This window comes from Excalfactoria chinensis, chromosome 15 (assembly GCF_039878825.1).
Source record: "Excalfactoria chinensis isolate bCotChi1 chromosome 15, bCotChi1.hap2, whole genome shotgun sequence".
Taxonomy (NCBI): Eukaryota; Metazoa; Chordata; class Aves; order Galliformes; family Phasianidae; genus Excalfactoria; species Excalfactoria chinensis.
The window spans coordinates 6,247,613-6,266,520 of NC_092839.1; the positions used below are offsets into that span (position 1 = coordinate 6,247,613).

General features: G+C 43.9%; 1 long non-coding RNA gene across 1 annotated transcript; it reads right to left on the minus strand.

Moving 5' to 3' along the window:
* Positions 1 to 254: 254 nt before the first annotated feature.
* LOC140259170 (uncharacterized) lies at positions 255 to 7,279 on the minus strand. The gene is made up of 3 exons (XR_011905363.1): positions 7,149 to 7,279; positions 6,825 to 6,933; positions 255 to 6,209 (listed from the first exon to the last, which is right to left on the minus strand). It is a non-coding gene; the product is annotated as an uncharacterized lncRNA (long non-coding RNA).
* Positions 7,280 to 18,908: the final 11,629 nt, after the last annotated feature.

An 18,908-nucleotide genomic window follows, 5' to 3' on the forward strand; every position in this document is an offset into this window, starting at 1 on the left:
AGATCCTACTTTACTTCCCTTACAATAGAGATGAAAATTCCTGATTAGGGCTGTGAAGCTAAATCTGTTAATGGTTATAAAGTGCCTAGAAACTTCCAGCTGGCAGTGCTGTATGAAAGCAGGTTATTTGTTTGTTAGCACTGGCATCCAGGGCATATTATCTCCTGTTGTGACAAATGGAGGCCGCTCTTCTGCACAAAGAGAATGGTTGGAGGGAAAATGACAAGTAGCCTAATACAGGGACATGCATCAGATTCAATACAGCTAAATCATGGGGAGAGAAGCAATTCATTTTTATTTGCAAGGCATTTGTATCTTTCCACATCACTCTTGCAACACTGCCCATGTCACTCACATGGTCTGGCAAGAGGCCGGGGAACCAGCCATGGAGAGGGGACACAAAAGGGCAGCATGAAGGCACTGCTCCTGCATTGTTTACCCTTCCACATCCTCCTTGCTAGTATGGAGGATTATGCTCGAGCCTCAGGTAGAAATGCAGGAGTGTGCCCTGCAGATGGCTGTGCCTGGGGTGATCCAAGGGCCTGGATGAGAGGAGAGAACATTCCCAGCCCCAGGATGTCCATTCTCTGCAGCACTTCTTGTTCCACGGCTGGCGAGCTTGTCAGCAAGGGGCAGTGCAGGCCTGAGGATGCAGAAATGTGCTGTCTGCTTTCTCTTCTCCAAGGTTATCTGACCCGCTTATGCTTTACATATTCCTTTTGATTGATATTTTTGTACCCCGAGCTTCTCCAAACTTTATTTATGGTTTGTTTTTTCCACAGCCAATGGAGCCAGCCAAATGCCTGAATGCAGCCCATGGCAAACCCTCTTCCTCTCTGCGTATTATAGCTGTTATTGACAAGGAAATACTTTAAACCTCAAGTACTTAAGGGGAAATGCACAGAGTATGACACAAATACGCTCCCCTGGGCTCAGAAGCAGTGGTATATACAGACTTGAATTTAACTTGTCATGCAGAAGAGTGTGGAAGGCACTGTTTCACAGACCACAGCATGACCACATGACCACAACATGGCCATATAACACATGGTGGTGGTAATGGGTTGATGGCTGGACTAGATGATCTTAGTGGCCTTTTCCAACCTCGATGATTCTGTGATTTTATGACAGTAAAGCAGGCTGAGCCTAGATGTGACAGCATCCCTCTGCAGTGCCTCCTCTGCTTGCATAAAGAGAAGCATCACATCTTCACAAACACCCACACTGCACAGCAGTAAGGCATCTCCTATCCATCCTTTAAAGCAGGAGCGGAGTCTGATTCACATCACTGGACTGGTCACAGTGAACTAATGGCTGTGAGAAAGAAAGGCTCCTTGCACATAAACAAGCCTGCAGCTGTCACAGTAATGGCATTTGGAACAATGGGCTTCCAGCAGAGAGCGGCACAGCAGCTTTGGTGGCTCATGAGTTTTGGCTGGTTCCTGATACTGAGGGATGCTGGTTTTCATATCCTAAATTGAGTTAGAAGTTGTAACAATAACCCATATTGTTCTCACAGCCCCAGGGCCCTGTGCTTGTTCTTGTGAGTGGGAAAGACTGTCATGCAATGAGCTGTCTCAGTTCCAGTGCTTCCTATTATGTCCCTTTAAGGATTCCCCTAGTTTCCAGGGATTTTCTTTCCGGTGTAGAAACACTTAAGATATAACGGAGATTTCTTTTATAGTCCAAAATCCTTTCCCTTAAATGGGAAAGAAAATTATCAGGTTTCTTGGCAGAGGTCTGTAACGAGTGTTGAAAAGTGCAGAAGGAACCGAGACGAATGGTGCAGAGTGGTTGAACTACTGAGAGCCCAAGAGCATGAAAGTAGTGGAATACCAGGGAAAAATGCTGGAAGCAACTAGCAAAGCACAGTCCAAAAAATGAAACTTAAGTGTCCTGCCCTCCTTAGAAAAGCCAAGCAGAGCCTGGATCTCAGTGTCAGCAACAGCTGGGCTCCATCATTGTTACATTCTCTGTTGTGAAATCTGCCCTGGGAGAGTTTCAGCTGAAGCTGCAGCTCATGGTGCTGAGGGGGAGCAGGCTCTGCTGCATCGGGCAGGTTTGGTTGCTGTTCTCCTGGCCCTAGGCTTGTCCCCCAGTATACCCTCTACTACTCCAGCTCTTTCTCACACTATGAGACAAGCAAGCCATTCCCAAGTTGTTCATTTACATTTTAAAGTCCGTAGCAGTTGGTGCAAATAACAAAGCCTCTGCCAGCATTCTGAGGTCCTCAGAGAGGCAGTGAAGGATGTGGGAGAGCTGAGCTGCTGGGCTGGCTGCAAGAGTTAAAGGGGAGAAGGGCAGAGAGGTCTCAGCGGGGACCAGGAATAGAGAGCAAACAAACCTTGGCAGAGGGAAGAGTCTCTGCAGGCTCAGATTTGGATGAAAAAAAAACAACAGGTGAGAGCAAGCCTCTTGTATCTAGGGGCAGAGCAGCCACATGGGCACCAGATCCTAAGAGGACCTAAAGATTTCAGCTCACCCAAATTTGGGTAGGAAACACGCCAATACAAATGGGTTACCAGGGAAGTGTATGGTTCAGATTCCCACAAAGAACACTCAGAGTTATCCCTCTGGCTCCAGTATTCTGCCCTTCCCAGGATATGCATTTCCACCCCTGCATCCATTAAGTAGCCTCTCTGTGCTCACTGACCGCAAGTACACACATCACTGCTCCTCTTCCTGGGGATGGCTCTGCCAGACCCACTCTGGTCTCGCTTCCTGTAGGAGATAAGCGTGGGGGCCAACCCATTCCCTAAGGTGGGTGGGTGTCTAAAGCCAAAGGTAGTTAATTCATGAAGGAAAAACACATAGACTTTTCTGCTGGCTGATGAACAAATGCTCCCAAAAGGGTGATTTGCCCCATCACCCCTCTCCTAGGGAATTTGCAAAATGATTTGAGAAATGATTTTTTTTTTCCTACCTATCAATACAATAGATCAAATCTTTGGGATCCTATCTCAAAGCAGCGCTTGCTCCCCTGGGGATACTGTTTTCCCCAAACCCCATGCACGTGTCCCTGTTCATTGCAGGGAGGTTGGATCAGAAGAACTTTAAAGCTCCCTTCTGACTCCTGTGATTCTATGATTCTGCGTAGGGGCTGTAGGAATGCTTTAACTTCCCCTGTTGTGCTGTTTGGGCAGAGCTGGCACAAGTAGCTTCCTGTAATATGTTATCTAACATTTAGCTTTAAGCACTGGATTCTGTAAAGCAATTTGCCTTTCTGTATTATTGAGCAGACGGGGATTTATTAGGCCCCCAAGGGCTGGTGGCTCCTATTCATCACCCAGCATCCACCAGGTCACAGCCACATCAGTCAGCTGTGAGGTGGTGCAATGACCTCTCACAGGGGTGACCAAGCACCCATCTGTGCCATCCACCTTGCAGCCGGGCTCCTAGGAGTGAGAACTGCTCTGTTCCCACATACACAGAGTCTGAAAGGATGCTGCAGCCTGAGAGCAATTTCAGATGGATCCTGGGAGGCAACACCACAACATCCCCTCTCACACTGAAGGAAATTGAGACAGAAGGATTAATGCAACCTGCCAAAAGCTGTGTGGGATGGAGGATGAATGAGCAGCAAAATGCATTCTAAATCTTAAGAGATATCCCTCGGTGATTCCTGCCAGGAATCTGCCTCATCACCATTGTGTGCAGTGGAACGGTCTGCTCAGGGGCTCCCCCAGCAACAGCTGTAACCAGGCACAAACACCCCAGGTGGGGCAATGCTGGTGGTGCCACCAACACACTGAACTTCTTGTTTCTCTTCTTTTTTTCCCTCTTTTTCAAAGATCTTGCAGTAAGAGCTGAAAACCCTGCATGAAGCCAGCCTGTCTTGGCCACTCCCCGTTCCCATTTGCCCTCAGCTTTGAGGAAACACCTTCGTTTTTGTCCATTCAACAGTAATTAATGCCGGAGATGCAAAGGGGTCAGAAAGCATTATGCCTATGGCTGCAGAGTAACACAAGGGCAGCCCTCAGATCTACTTCCAAGCAGATATTTAATGCCATGCCCAGGACTGGGGGCTGGCCTCCCCTGGGAGCAGGGGGAACTCTGATTTTGGTGACACTTGGGTACAGCTGCAGAAATCCCATGAATTGCCCATGGGAAGGGTCACTTCCAGCCTTACTGGGTTATTTTGCATCTGTAACACGTATCTAATAGAATACACTTTAATTCTCAGGATTATGAAGATCACTTTAAAGCAGCTTATCTAACACTCTTCTCCTTCCCTGTTTTTCCCCGAAGTGTTTGTGGGCGATGCAGAAGGCTGCATTAAGCCATTCTTGAAGGCTTTCTCGGATTAAACTTCACATGGGACACAACCACTCCCCGTGCATTTCAATGAGCTTTCTTCATTGAAAGACTCTCCTCAGCCTGCCCTTTCCCTGTTAACTCCCAGCAATCACTAACCAAAATGAGCGAACTGGATGTAATCCTACAACACAACAACACAGCAGAAACCCACCCCAAATGAGCTCTGTGGGAGAGGAGGAAGATGCTGAGAGCAGAGCAGTACCCACAGGCACAACAGAACAGGTCTATATAAGGACCCTGACTGAAGTTCCTCTTCGGTATGACTGAATTCATTCCCTACCACAAATTGCTACAGATTTGGGCACCCAGGTTCCCAAAAGCCTTACAGCAAAACCCTTAATGCAACACCTGCCCCAACCACCCTTGCTCTCTTGAGACTGCCATCTTCTGTTGTGGTTAAATATCCAAGCAGTGCACCTACTTAGAAACAGAGGTTTACTCCCATTTCTGAACTCCTAGCAATGGAGTGCTCTAAAAATCTTTTTGCTGTCCGAACTCCTCACGATGACACAGAATTAAGAGTTTTGGTAAATGCTTTATCTGTGACAAGCAACCACAACACAGCTTTCCCATAAAACCCATCGTCCCTCCTCTGTGAGAAGGGCAGCAGATCTGTCTGGGAGTCACCACCTGCACCCCCACCAGGCCTGGAGGGACACTCAGCTGGACCCAGCTGCACCTGTGGCAGTCAGAAATCATCACCACCTGTTTCATCTACAAGATGCCTTGTTTGACACAGGTCACACCTGTCACCAGCTGGGGATGGTTGCTGTGTTCAGAGGCACTTACTGATGCCCCTGCTGCTCTCATCTCTCCATCCTCCTCCATCTCTCAAACTGCAATCTTCCAACCCTCAGATTCATACAGTACCTGACAAATGAGGCCGCACTCCCCATTCCCAGCATTTGTGCTATGCCATCCCACCAACCAAAGCAATAACAGTAACAGGGATTCTTCAGAATTACCATCATAGAGATTCTTATTTCAAGGGAGGTGTCAGCTACCTGCCTTTGTCTTTCTCAGTACATTAAACATTAAAACCCCGGGCCCTGTAATGCAAAGTTTAAAAGGGCTTCACTTCAGCCATTAAAACCCAGCACATCAGGAATTCCCAGTACACTCCCAAACTTCTCTGCCATCACATGTGAAGAACAAGCAGCTCTTGTCCTTGTCCATTTACTGGAAGCTTCTTCATCTCTTGCACACGTTCAGTACCATGCTGCAAGCTGTGGCACAAGGAATATGGAGATGTGCCACCTCTGGGGGGAGATGCTGGCACTGCCAGCAGTCCCTATTCCACTCCCAGCAGCTGAGGAACACTGCAGACAGGTGATTCAAATAGAGATGGGCTATCCAAAGCACAATTTTCAAACAAATACATTGCTTTTCTGAGTAATAAATACAAGCCGGTACCCTGTAACAAAAGCTGAATTGGCTTTAAACTTCCATAACAATAGCCTGTGGATGGTCCAGCTCTTCTGCTGCCACCAAGAGGTCCCCAGGGAGCCATGGGATGGCACACATCCCACTGCAGCCACAATGGGAGCAGAGTGAGACACTGAGCATAACATTAGGGTCACTGCCCTGGAGTCACTTAGCAAACATCCCTGCTGTCAGTGTTGGTCCCTTAAAGTCTTTCAGCTCCAAATCGGAAGGCACTGATAAGAGGAAAATAAATCCACAACCAGCAAACGGTTGGTTCAGAACTGCTGGCTCCTGTTTTTGCAGCAGACGTCTTTTGTAGTCAGCTTTTGCCATCGTTAAAACTGCTCAGGTTGGAATTCTCCAGGTGGTTGTTGGCCCCCAGTAGGAATCAAAGACAATTTTAAGAAACTCAGCCATTTTTGGTGATTATGTCAAGAGAAAAATATCCAGTATTGACAGAGATGGAGCTGTTATCGAGGGGGAAAAGAAGAAAAAGGTGTGAGAGAAATTAGGATTTGATGGGAAAGCCTCACTTTTAGCAATTCAGATCAGTCATTTGCTTGGTTTTGAAACCCAAATATCCCTCTAATGCAATAAGCCAGCGGAACAAAATTACACCAACTTAACAAACAGAGTGGAGGCAACGCTACATGAAGTCAGGAACCTGGGAGCTTTTCCACTATATTGCACCAGTAAATAATTCCTGTAGTTTGGGACTTTTCCTAATCTACGGTGTAAGAAAACAGTATTTAATTAAAAAGTTAATTTCTAAAAGAATCTGGATAGGTCACTGAGGAATAAACAAATCTAACAGATGGCTTTGATGTGTAACCACATGCAAATACCAAAGGCATCTCATCAGCTGTATATGCAGTGCTTTATCCCAACCTAAGTGATTTCAGTGCTGGAAGGGGGTGAGGGTGGGGGGGCTTTGCCACAGCAATAGGGCAGGAATTAATGTGTTTGCCACCCTTACTTGTGTTTTTTTTTGTGTTAGTCCAACTCATACTTGCAGTATTTGGAAGCCCAGTGCTGAAGCCCTGAATGGAGCAGAACCAAACCCATTACAAATGGGTACTGACCTCTCACGCTGCACTTGCTGGGGGTTTATGCTGCAGCAAAGCTGGCACCATTCCTGCCTTTTGGGACTCCAACAGGTCACACACAAAGGGTAGCACACTCCATTCGTTGCTTTGTTACAGGGGAAAAGATGGAGGGGATAGAGGGCAGAACCACATCTATAATTAAAGACTGCAACCAGTTGCTATGGCAACAGACACTCCAGTCCCACAGGACATTGCCCCTGAGCACCTCTACCAACTCCTGCACAGAGCCCAGCTTTGTGTGAGCTGCTGGTCTCTGGCCTCACACTTGTGCTGAAGAGGAGACAAGAAAACATCACTTACCCATTTCAGTCATGTGTTCACCTGTGCACTTGTAAGGTCTTCATCTCCACGACGTCCTGATGGCCAAGAGGACATTGTGTCTGCTGGAATTCATTAACAGAAAAGTTGTGTGTGAGACACACAAAATAAACCTCACCTTCCTCGCTGGTAAAGCTTCAGCTGAAGTCCTGCATTCAGTTGTGGGTTCATCAAGAAAGATGGGATTCAGCTGGCAAGAACCCAGAGGGCAGCAACAGGAGCGACCACAGGTGTAGAAAAAAGCTTCTATGGAGAGATGGGAGGAAAAAGGCCAGCTAACTCAAGAAAATGGAAAGCAGAGGTGGGAGTAACAGTGTTCATAGAAGGGTCCTGCAGAGGAGCAAGGAGTTACTCTCCATGTCTGCTAGGAATCAAACAGAAACAGCAGGGAGGGAGTGCTAGGATGGCTGTTAGGAGAAACTTGCAAAGCATAAGAGAGATGAAACACAGAACAGACTGTCCAAGGAGGCCAAAGAATGGAGACATTAACACTATCAAGGTGTGTAAGCATCTGTCAGCAATGGTCTAGACATATTGATCTTGGCTCGGTAAAGCAGGATGGATGAGGGCTCACCCCCGTGTTCCTTCCTGCCACAGACATGATTTCTCTATGAGAACCTCACAGAGCGTGCTCTGTAGTTACATGGTGACTTTTAGGAGCACACCCCATGTTTTGGGAGCCACGTACAGCTGTTTTCCTGTTGCAGCAGGGCTTCAGGAATCCACTGATTAAAAGAAAAAAGACCCAGCAGAATTCCAGTTGTTGACTTCAGTCACCAGAAACAAACACTTCAGCAGATTGTCTCCTCCAACGCTCCCAGCAATCTCTTGTCATAAATATTCTCTGGCTTGTATCAACTAAAAATCTCTCTCACTCAAAGATCCAGCACGAAAAACGTTGGCTTGGGATTAATTTGAAGTAGATTTATATCCACAGGCCGCGTTAGGGTGCGAGTTCCTCAAAACACTGACCTACGTTTACCAAATAAGAACATGAAAAACCCAAAGAACTGATTCAAATCTAACTGGCGAAAGATGGATACACAAAGGCAGCAGGAGTCTGCCAACATAAACCACTGTCAGGTTCTGTGATATTGGCGTATGCTTGAGAAAAACAAGAACTGCAACAGCTCAAGGGACAACACTTGAGAAGCTTCCAGCATCAATGCATCTTGAGCTGCACCTGGGCTGACACGGTGCTCCTCAGCCTTCCCACGGCTTAGAGAAAATTTATATGAATACGTATATTTAAAGCAAAGCTTTGACTTTGTTTAAATGAAGAAAAATGTGATGTGGATAAATATTAATAGAGAAAAGGATTAAGCAGAAGGGTGAAGTAGCACTACATGGAGCACCACGACTGAGCCTGAGCACACGTGTTTCTCTTCAGCTCAGAACTTTCCCTGGTTTTGGGACAAGAAAACTCACAACAGTTCAGTGCTGCTCAGTGAGGGGGAAACCAGAGAGAGCCCCACGCTGGGCACTGCTACTGCTGAGTGCCATGCATACATAAGCAATTAAGCAAGGGATAAACAGCTGCACTGAGCTTTTCTTGGTAGCAAGCAACAGCTTCAGGAGCAGGAATGATTCAGGGAAGGGAACAAACCACAGGGATAGGGGAGACACCTCCAAGGGCAGGCTGCATCTCGTGCCAAGGAAGGAAAGCCAGTGGTTATTTACCCACCAGTTGCTCAGCATCTCCCGGCTCTTTGTGATGTGCATTTGGTTTCACTCTGCATTTTTTCAGTCTCTCTGCAACACTGAGATTTCCCATCCCACCTGCAAGAAGAGCATCTGTTTTTCCCCAGGCCAACCTCCTCCAGGTTCCTTATCATTTTGTTTCTTCCACTTTGCATCCCTTCCCTCTCCCCCCCCCAACAGACATCACATACACCAGCTGAGGCTGGCTCTGCTGCAGTGAAGGACAAAACCTCAGCCTTCCTACCACACATTCCTTCTTCCCGAGGCCTCCTGCTCACCCCAGCACCTTGCACACCCCGGGGCTCTCACTGCTGTTCCTCACTTGGGCACGCTCCATGTAGGGACACGTGCAGGGAGTTTGCTGCACTGGCAGGGAGCTGTGCAGGAACATGGAGCTCTCCCAAGTGCCTGGTAAGCCTGCCCAGCCCCCTGGTTACAGAGCTGGATGCTCAACGATGTACTCCGTCATCTTCGGGGTGCTGCAAGGCACTCCAAAGGCACTCCACGGGAGAGGCATATTTCCAGGTCTCCCCCCCCAACCCAGCGCTGCACATGCGCATCAGTGTCATGGTGCTCGCTGCTGCCGCCTGTCGAATGAAATGCGGTACTGCAGCTGTTCGCTCCCATTTGGGGTAGCGGGGCGAGTCTGCGCTGCTACTCATGCGCGGCTCAGCATCTGCATCTCCCTTCTTTCCCCAGCAGGCGGCAGCAGTGAGCCCTCAGTCGCACACGGCGCTCGCACTACCGCCATTCTTCCAGCAGGTGGCAGCACCGCTCAGTGAGTGACATCCCCCCCCCCCCCAATCTTTCCTCCCAGGCGTTTGGTCGCGTTCCAAGGCAGCTCTCAAGGCAGGACTGACGGGTTGTGCTGTTTACTGGAGCAACAGGCTGCGGATTCTGTTGGATTGCCGGTGGTATAAATACACCGTCTGCAGAGCACGTGCGAGTTCCAAAAATGTGAATAAGGCAGCCACCATGTGTTCAATGAAGGACTAACTCGATTGTGATTTGGGGTTTCCTGGGGAAGTGTTCACTATAATCAGATGTGCAAATCTGACCCAGTACGAGTTCCTATAGTGGGGGAAGAGAGGCACATCAAGCTCCCCTGCTGCTGCCAGCATCCAAGGCTGCAGGGCATGCTGCCTAGGGAGCCATCGTGGAACAGATTCTTTGCATGTTCACTGTATTCCACCCTGGAATATTTCACCCTCAATGCTGTACCTTCTCATAGCAAGGGGACGTCCCAACAAATCACCTCCAACACTAATCCCACGTGAAGGTAGGTGCGGTAGCTGGGGGCAGCATGTGAGGTGAAGGCAGCTTTAAACTGCAGGGAGAGACAGAAAGATCAGCCTCCAGGAGATGGAAGATGGAAGCACAGTCACTGTCTGGCAGGCCCAGTTCCCACTCCTGTAATCTCCATCGCTTTCCCCATTTCTAAAAATGTATTGCAGCCAAACACCACAGACCTGAAGGGTACAAAAGGGACACACAGTGTGACCTCGCAGTCCCTTGGCCAGATGAACCCACAAAATATGATGGTGACTTTGGATCTGGAGGCCTTTACCCCATTTCACCACAAGTCATGCTGGTTGGACCAGCCAGACATACACATCCTCATCCTCATTAGCATGTTGGCATGGAATACAAATATGATTGGATAATGAAATCAATAGGAAAACAAGAAGGAGTGACTGAAATCGGCTTTGTTTAAAGCAAAATCAGGTTCCCCTCTTATAGAATCTTCTAATTAACTTTACCATATTCAAACTTTAAAATAAAAGTGTGTATCATGTGGTTGCAGAAGCGCGTCAGAAAAGGGAGGGAGCTCCTTAGGACAGCAAGGACACAGCAAGCTTGCAATAACTTGTCTTTCTGAGGCAATATATACATACATATACATTTGACCAAAGGAGATTTGGCAGATTTACAATTTCTGTTATTACACCAAGAAGTTCGTATTTTACGGCTCAAAGGGAAGAAATAACTGTTGAGACAAGCTGGTTTCTCAAAACTGGTCCTGGGTATGAAATTACAGGAAATGTCTTAAACATTTCTGTACAGTAATATGTGAACAACAGTTCTAACGTGAGCAGCCTGGACAGAAGGAGGGCAATAAAACGAGTTGTTCAGTTTACCTTCATATAATGTGAGGTTTAGAAAAGAGGCTTTGGGTACAAAATGCGGTTTGCAGGTTAAAAAGCACTTTGGATTTCATGGTTTCTCAAAAGCATAAGAATCCTTAGAGCTGGAAGGGATCTCTGAGGGACATCTAGTCCAACTCTCTTGCATTGAACAGGGACACCACAGCTAGATCAGGTTGTCCAGGGCCTCATCCAGACTCACCTTGAAAGTCTCCATCAATGGGGCATCAACCACATCTCTGGGCAACCTGATCAGTGCCTCACCATTGGCACTGTAACTAAATCTACCCTCTTTGTGCTTGAAACCATTTCCCCTTGTTCTATCATCACAGACCCTGCTAAGGTGTCTGACTCCTTCTTTCCTGTAGTTCCCCTTTAGATATTGAGAGAATATTACTGAGTATTTTTAATTGAATGGAAAGAGAAAAGGCACAATAGTCAATTTATCACTATTGTTAATACCAACAGCAGCTGTTTAAAACTGAGGGATATTTGGTACCTGTGACTTTTTCTTTCCTTGACTTCAATTACTCAATTTCCTCAATTACTTGACTCTAAAATGCAAATATAGGCTGATCTGTCACCTCCAAAAAACAGTATTCTCTCTCAAACAGCTGATTCCACTTGCCTTCCCATCTATTATGAGGTTTTCATTGCAATTATCAGCTCCTGAACATGCTATTTACAAGCTCCTTGCAAATTAATTAATTTAATTCACTCCAAGCTTCATATTTCTTTCTCATATTATGGATTACAGCCATCAGATTGGATTAGAAATCCCTTTAAGATTTCTAATATGCACCTTTTTATCCATCTACACGTCTGAACAACTTGTCCAGGGTCTCTTGTCATTTTATATCCCCATATGCCATATTCCTTTTGTACAGGATTCAAAAATAAAGTCTTTTGGGCTGAGCTGAGCTTTGCATAAAACATACAAAACTAAACAACCAATCAAAACTACCAGTAAACAAAAATGGATTAACAAAGAATAGATCAGGAAATAGCTAATAATCATTGTCATCATGCTTATTGATAGCGTGTTCTCTTTTCTTCATGTAAGAAAGTATACAGAAGAAATTGAGTCTCAGAAATACATGGCATGTTCAAACTAAGATATCAGCGTGACATGAGCCCGAAAAATCTGAAATTTCATAATTGTGGGGATACAAAAGGACAGCACATTATACAGGAATGCAAAACACTGAGCAAAGAAAACCCACAAACACAAAGTATAAGTGAAGCAAAGCCGTGGGCACCTTTCAACACTGACAGTGCTAAGAACTCGTGGATCTTAAATGCGAAAGGAAATGTTTAGAAAAGTATTTACACAACTCATAATTAGCATGTGAAATTCATTGCTCTAAGGGACAGAAAGCCAATGAACTTTAATGGATTCTATAAAGGAGGCAGCTTTTCTCTGCGCAAGAGGACAACGTGATTATTTTAGGGTCATATATAAATTCCTTCTTTCAGGGTGCAGGTATTGAAGGGACTGAAAGAGTGGTAGATTTCCCCTTCACAAGGAGAGCAATAAAGTGCCATTGGGCTTCCCAGCCAGTCTTGGAAACTCATTTGTATTGGCAGAAACAAAGACCTCCAGTGATTCTATACTGGGCAAATAGTGTGCTTAAGTTCCTCTGTTTCTGTTCAAAGCATTCAATTCCTTCCTTGAAACGAGCATTTATGATAAATGTGGTATGTAAGACGTCTATGCTAAGGCGCTCTCTATGTGACACAGCTCAGCTTCAAGCACCAAGAGGACACAACAGGGGAAAAGTCTCACTGTGATGGATGTGACATCAAAATAAGGTCCCCAGGATAAGGTTGACTACACATCTATATTATCCTCAATCAACATTCATTCAGTCTATTCTTAATCTCCAATGGAAAACAATTACAGATACTTTTACAACCTCTGTAAAGGGTCTAGTTCTTATCCTCACTGTCAGCATTGCACTTTATGCTTAACCTTCAAATTTGTATGACAGACTTTTTAGAGTTTTTTAGGCTCCTCTTTTTGTAACCACTTCTCACATTTTTGAGACTTGTCATCACATCTCTGCAGCTGCCTCTGTTTTAGGCTGATTCAACTCTATGCATCTGGTTGGATGTAGTATTTCATCTGAAGTCCTAATAACAACAGACAGGGCATATTTAGCAAACATGAAAGCTCCAAGGCAGCTTTTCATGGCACTGCCATTGCTATGCCCTTCCAGTTGGACAGTGAGACTTCGGGACAACATCCCACTTGCTTTATTCCTGCTAATCATACCATTAGCTCGCAGAAATTTTGTGTAAAGAATGTCTTCAAAGTACGCTTATGAAAACACCATGTTTTTTCCTTGTTGCTACAAATAGAAGTTTACATGAAACAAAATAATAATAATAATAATAATAATAAATAAAATAGGTGGGCTTCTTAAAAACTCCATGGTACTTTTAAATCATCTTGCTGATGCTAACAACTTCATCTATTCAATTATTTTCCAGGAACTGGCAACCCTACCCAAGGCAGAGGCGTTTGGAACCAGATAATCTTTAAGGTCCCATCCAACCTACGCCATTCTATGATTCTATGACCAAATTAGTTGATGCAAACTGCAATTTCTAGGCTCCTTCCCATGGCTCTTACCCCATTTTATTATACGCAGGAATTACACTTGCCCATTCCTCATCCTATGAAAATTTCACTCTTCAAGTTCTTCAAGATGAGCACTAACATTCCTGAGATTGCTTCAGGCTCTGCTCCTCACTGTAGATAAGTGAGATTAAGCAACAATAAAATGAAACAAAATACCTTATTCAAACTGGAGTAAGCATAAAAAAATGGGAGTTCCTACATAAAATGATAGGAAGATCCACAATCAAATTGCCAGAAGACTAATAGAAAAAAAAAAAGAAAAAGAAAAAGATCATGAAGTCATGCCAATGAATTAATTTTCTTTGTATCTACAAAACACCCTCCTTGTACATGCAGATCAAAGGATTTTAACTTTAAATGTTGTGCCTTTGTAGTCAGAAACTAGCTGAGTAATCGCCATAGAAGCACAAATTATAGTTGTAATTTGTACCTGCTACAAAATGAGTGTTTTCTTTAATTTTATGAGGATGAAGTTTCCCTTTGTGCAGGGAGAATCACTGCTTGAGATCCACTCCTCAGAGCTATTCACCATTCAGTGGTTCATCAATTTAATAGCAGCTTACTTGACACATACAGCATTAATGCTATTAGTATTAATTCACAGTGACTCTAAGGGGACACTGACACAAAAGCATTACTGATCCCAAAAAGATTCAGTGATCCTAAAACAAGGACTACAGAAGTGAGTGAAAAGTTATGTTGTTTCTTTCTAAGATTTATGAGTGTATTCATAGGGAGGCAACTATATTCATTTCATTATGAATATATACTTTTATTTTGTGAACACTCACCTGTGGATCATGCTAGGAAAAAGATATTCACTCATTCTGACTCAAAAAATCTTCTCTTCCCAAGTGACGCATCATTGGATGTGAAACTCTGGATTCCAGGTATGCAATTAAATGTTCTACTTTTCTGAGCATCTCAGTCAACCCTCGGGATAAATAGCCTGAATTGCATAAGTGTGGTGTGTTAAAACCCATGAGCTAATATATGGTCACTAGGAAGTTTACATGCCCACTGGAATGACTTACCTGCCTCACCCACCTAATGTGAATTACAATTGGTTTGAGCAGAAGGAGAGGCCTAAAGTTTTCCTTATAAATGCTGTCACACAGCCAAGGCTTGAAGTCTTATCATAAACCTCTACAGTTGCTCACAGAAATACAAAGCCCAAGACACAGAGGAGCAAGGAAGCATGGCTGGTAAGTGCAAATAAATAAGGAAATAAATAAATAAACAAATAAATAAATATCTTCCTAAATAGGGAATGGGTAATTGAATAATTTACCATACGTGTTTTATTCTATAGGGTTATTATCTGTTAAAGGCTCTGAATTGTTGAAGTACTCTACATGCTGAGATTTTGAGTAGGTTATTTCAGTATTTTCTTGCATGTATTTTTCAAAAGACACCAACAAGGAAAAAAAGATCATCCATCCATTACCATACTACTGCTAAGTATTATTAAACTGCATATAGAGCAGAAGAAATTATGGCAAACTGCAAACTACCTTGTAGCGTGATACTTAATGAATCAAGAGTTGTTCATATATGAATGAATCTTGTGTTAATGGGAATATTTGTGCCATGAGCACAAATGCAGACTAGATTCCTTCCTTGAGATTCAGAGCCAGCAAAATGCAATATCATTTTAACTATTTGTTGAAGTTACTGTGAAAGGGACTTTGTAATACAGACAAATTAATACAGCTGTTCAGGAGTAAGGTCACTGCAAGAAAGATATTAAATCAAGACACTGTACCAAGATTGGCTTTGTTCTTGCTTAGGTCCAACTTTTTGGGAACTCAGTAAACATGGAGTTACTTGTAGGCATGGAATTCATGCTGTGCTGGATTTATCTGATATAAACTAGAAAAGTTTAGGAAGTTACTCAAAAAGCAACCATCCATAGAGTAGAGGATGAAGTGCAGCAATGAGAGGTGTTGTTTTACCCTCATGGAGGTTAAAACAGGTACAGCTACACTGTGGTCAAAAAGCTTGATGAGACTCAATTGCACAAAATCTTAATATACAAATATTCATCCATTACAATCATTTGAAATAATTCACATTATTGACTGAACTACTTGTGCTGGTATTCATCAGCAGCATCTGTTTGCCTGGCCTGACAGTGCTTAAAGACTGCATCTATTAAGTGTAATATCATCTAGATGTCCACTTGTTCAGGGCTGGGACAAAATCAGGTGGACACAGTGGGCATAAGGCTATCGATTCCCTCATCCATCTCCTCCTCTCAGCAGAACAAATAAATAGTCAAACACAATTTGATAGGTAACCTAAGAGATTGGACTGATTAGGAAAATCCTTCCTTTTACAAGAAGAAGTGTTTGGGCAGTAAAGTAGACAGTAAAAACTTTCCTCTGTAGCAATGGGGAAACAACCACAAAGTAATTGTTTCTGCATTGTAACACTTCCTTTTAAGCAACGATATGCCAATAACTTAGACAAGCCATTTTGGCAAAGCGATCCCTAAAAACTTCCTTTTTAGGTGTGATACATCAGTGTGTCCTTCTTAACCACAATTTTCTCATCACAGTAAAAGCAAGAAGCAATAGCAGCACTTAACGAACAAACTGTTATTTGCTGATCATGGCCAGCTCTTGCTTGTGAAATACCCAGGTCATATTGCAAGCCCAAGTTCAGTTAGAGAAGTCAAAAGTACCCAGGGTTTCTCCTCAAAGTGCCATGAACAATTTTAAAGTATTAAGTTGTGTGTGTGTGTGTTTGTGCCCATAATTGCTCTCACGTATGCACACTAATTTGTTCCAAAAACACACATCCTGAAAATACAAATACTTTCTTTTCCAGAAAGTTTCAGTGCATCTGTGGGCCAGTCTGTACTGAACTTGGTTTAAGAGAATCCAGAAAGAGAAAGGAAGGTGGTGCCTAAAGAATGGGAAAAGCATTGTAAATGGTCCTGTAAATTTGTTAACACTTTTCCTTTGGACAGTTTGGACAGTCTGCAGCACATGACTGCTACTAAGCACTCAGTAATTTGTTCCAAAGCCTCAAACTCAATTACCTCTGCTTGTGTCTGTCAGCTTTGTGTCATTACCACTAAGGTCTGAGTCACACCTGCAAGCATCTTGTTTATGTACAGAATTAGGAGTCCTTGGCCATAGGATGGGGTATGTTGAAGTTCTTAGAAGAAATAAGCAGAGTCAAACATTGAATGGAGCTTGTAAAGAGGTATTTCTGATGAGTGTGAAACTGTAAGTTACAACATCCAAATAACATCTTTACTCCAGAGATGTGTGTATAAGTGGGAGAGGTAGGGGATTACCTTTAAATGTAATAGGCTATAAACACTAGGTCATGTCTGGCTATGTGGGAGCTGTCTGGGAAGTTTGTGCGCTGTCAGTTTGATTCATTTCTAGGTGCTGGTTCCTTGGTAGTTTTTCAAGTTGCCATATTAGTATATATCACTATCAACTTCCCATCTGGAAAGAACTGTAACATTCCTGCCAAGATCCTAAGGGAAAATCTGAGTCTCTGGGAATTTCATGACACACATGAAAAAATGTGTCCTGCTAACTAAGGTATTCACATGGAATCACAGAATCATTCATGTTAGAAGGGATCTTTAAAAGTCATTTGACCCAATTTCCCTGCAGAGAGCAGGGACAACCACAGCTCCATCAGTGCTCAGAGCCCCTCCAACCTGACCCTGAGTGTCTACAGGGATGGGGCCACCACCTCATCCCTGGGCATTCTGCATCAGTCCCTTGCTGCCCTTATTGTTAAAGCCTTCCTCCTAATATAGAATCTAAATCTCTTTCAATTTCAGATCATCTGGCCATGTCCTATCACACAGATCCCGCAAAAGAGTCTGTCCCCTTTCTCACAGCCCCTTTAGATACTGACAGGACCAGGCTGCACAGTCTCAGCTCTCCCAGCTGTGCTCATAGGGAAGCGTTCCATCCCTCAGAACATTTTTGTGGCCCTCCTCTGGATGCACTCCAGCAGGTCCACTTCTCTCCTGTACTGGGAGCTTCACATCTTAGGAGCACCTCCTCCAGAACTGAGGATGAATAGAGAGGAAAAAAAAAAAAAAAAGGAAGTGTATCTTGGACAATAGATAGGACCTAGAAGAGACCTCAGCCAAGTGCTTATAGACTTGACCAGTCTACATCAGAAGGTTCTGGTCCTGGAGAGTGTTGACAAGTCAGCCCACATTGATATTCCAGGCCCCAGGTCCCTCCCTAGTGGCTTACAAACATAGTATAGCTGTAGAAGAATACTTGACTTCCTGCACCTAGGGTAGCAGGAGTGATTTGGATGATGAAATTCCTTGCTTAATTATCCAACAAAGGAGTGAGAGGGGAGACAGGACATTCCAGCTTCCCAAGGAAATGAGGCAGTCCCCAGTAAGTCATGTCCAGATGTTTGTAACATGGTGCTTCAGGGATATGTATGGAAGAATATCGAAGAATAAAGAGGAAGATAACAACTGTTTTCTCATCCTGAAACAAATGCACAATTAATTATATGTGAATTATAGTTGCATTTTTTTAAAATTTCAGTTGCATTTTGCATGTGATAAAACTACTCTCTTATCTTTCCCCAAAAATTCTATTGGTGCTGAGAAGCATTCATGGAAGAAGCTCCAGGGAAACAATGGATTCAATGAATTAATTTTAGAAGAAAGTCACTGTAAATGTTGTTCATGAAGAATTCCACATTAAAAACAATGCAGTGCAAGAAGCAGTTACGCTTTTACTAGAATGTTGTTATTATAACAGAAAGAAAAAGAACTAAACACTGAAATTCTTATAAATTCAAACACAATAAGAAACTTCTAATGGCTGACCAGACTTATAAGCATAAATATAGCCAGGTTGGATGGGCCCTGGACAGCCTGATCTGGTAGGTGGCAATCAGCCTATGGCAAGGGGTTGGAATCAGATGATCTATAATGTCCTCTCTACCCTACACCATTCTATGATACTGCCCAAGCTTCCTAAGTGAGGTTGCAGGGAAGTGAGATCAGAATGTTGGGCCTAAGAAGGAAAAAAAGAAGAAAAAAAAAAAAGAATCCTCAACCCCCTTGGTCAGATAAAGGCTCGGGAGCAGAGACAGCTATTGAAGCTCCACCCTCCCAAAGGAAAAGCTTTACAAGTAGACTTTAAAGAAGTGAAAGGCACCAACCACTCCTTGAGTCAACAGGAGTAGAGGCGGTCAATCAGAGGAAAACTCCAAAGCTGCTCTTACAGGACCTATTGATCAGAT